This window comes from Fulmarus glacialis, unplaced genomic scaffold, assembly GCF_000690835.1.
Source record: "Fulmarus glacialis isolate BGI_N327 unplaced genomic scaffold, ASM69083v1 scaffold35068, whole genome shotgun sequence".
NCBI classification, from domain to species: Eukaryota; Metazoa; Chordata; class Aves; order Procellariiformes; family Procellariidae; genus Fulmarus; species Fulmarus glacialis.
Window position 1 is genome coordinate 1 of NW_009228235.1, and position 2,042 is coordinate 2,042.

Genomic DNA, 2,042 nt, shown 5'->3' on the forward strand with positions numbered 1-2,042 from the left:
GGGTCCGTTTCCCCTCGCCAGCCCCAGCTCCCTGGGCCTGGTTTTGGCGTGGTGAGGGTACTGAGGGGGATTATCGCCCTGGTCTGAGGGCCACGAATACACCTCTGAAGCCCCTGCAGCTCTTGTGCCCCAAAATGTGGGGGCCTTTCCTTGCCCATACATCTCTCCACAGCCCCTGCCAAGCATCCTCTGGGTTTTCACCTCTTTATAAACAACACCCACCCGAAGGCAGGCTGGGGTACTCCCATGCCAGAGCTCATTAACCCCTGAGATGCCACTGCCCGGGGTTAACCATGTAGCAGGCATCCAGCACACGCTGCCTGATCTTCCCACACGGGCGCTGCCGTCAGGTTTCTGCGCTCCCTATCCTGAAATGCACGGAGGGGACGGGAGATGCAAGGAGGGGTGACAGCTCTGAAGTCAGTGAGTGGGTGGCACCTCCACATGCTTGGTCCCACCATGCTGCAGGTGCTGGCTGGCACGGAGCTCCAGGTGAAGTGTGAAAGTCTGGGGTGGGAGAAATAAATGCGTGTCCGATGGAATAGCATTGTTATGAGATCTGGCCAGAGAGTTTCTTCTGGATCTGCTGTTAAACTGCTACTGAAATGTTCCTCTGAGGCAGCGATGGAGCGTGCTGGGGACTGAGCAACCCCTTGGCAGAGGTGCAGCGTGTCTCCATGCAGGGGAGAGGAGATCCAGGGTGGCTTTACTGCATGCCAGCTGGGTGCCCGGGAGCGCACGGTGGAAATTTTCTGTGTTTCAGGACGGGGGATTAACTGCTGCCCTCGGGGATGTTGGTAGGCTTACTGCATTAGCACAGAGGGACGTGGGATCTGCAGCTGGGAGGCAACAAGGACAAATGCTTGCTAAGCCGGGGAGCCTAAGCTAGTAAATGATATTCTTCCCTCATATGCTGGGCTGTGGTCTTAAACCTACCACATCACAGTCCTCAAACAGTGTCAGGGACCACCCTGGCTCTGGAGCTGAAATTATGGCAAAGCCTTTTTTAGGGTAGGCATTAAGAAAAATGCATTCTCCCTGGCAGGACAGCCTGGCCCAAGGATAGAAGACATGACGAGTGCAATGTCCAGCAGTGGTAAGCAACATCTGAGGATGCTTGAAGCAGCCCGAGCCCAGTTGGAGGCCAGGAGATGGACAGGATGAGCCTTCAGACTCCCTTCCAGCCCCACGTTCTCTGCTTCAGCACCCAAAAAAACCCTCCAGAATTTGCTTTTAACCATTTTGGGGTAGGCTGGCTTTACTGGTGACATTATTGCTCTCTCTCTATGCTACGGGCTCAATTCTCTGCTCTGAGAAGGCAGTCGACTGCCTGTAGCTGAGTTTCTAAATGATGAAATCACATGAGCTTGAAGATGTTTTTAAAGTAATATACTTTGTTTTTATAACATAACTTTACATCATAAAGTAGGGGTCTAAGATACAAATGTTTAAGGCAGTTATAATAGTGTGCTAATTACTGTATGCATAACATAAGACTGCTATATAAAAACTTCAGTGATCCACAGGCTGTTGTGAACCACAGATGGTGCCTTAGTGGCACCCTAAGCCAGAACGAGAGCTTGGTTCAGTGGGTTTGGGTGTCAGGTGCAGGTGTCTCACCTGGGTTCTGATGGCTCTGAAGAAAGAGGTGTTCAAGAAAGAGCTGGCAGCAGCATCACCACCCCCCTTCCTCCCACTTCTCTTGAGAGCTGCGTTCAAACTGAGATGCTCACCCTTGATGCTACGCTGCAGCCATGCCCGTGCTCAGCTACGTACCCCGCTGAGCTGGATCTGGACTCCCACCCAACTTCCCAGCTTGGCCTTGGACCTGCCTCATCACCATGGACTTGCCAGGCAGTCAGGACTCCCACTTCAACGAGCCTTAATCCACCTCCAGATATGCAAAGCCCTGGTCTCCCCTCCCTTGGACAGCAGGGGCCTGTGCCTGTGCCTGGGACCCAGCCAGTGGTGCCCTCCATGGCTGGCACACAAGAGCCAGACATCTGCAGGACTTGCTAGGGCTTGCAGCACTGTTGTTCTCC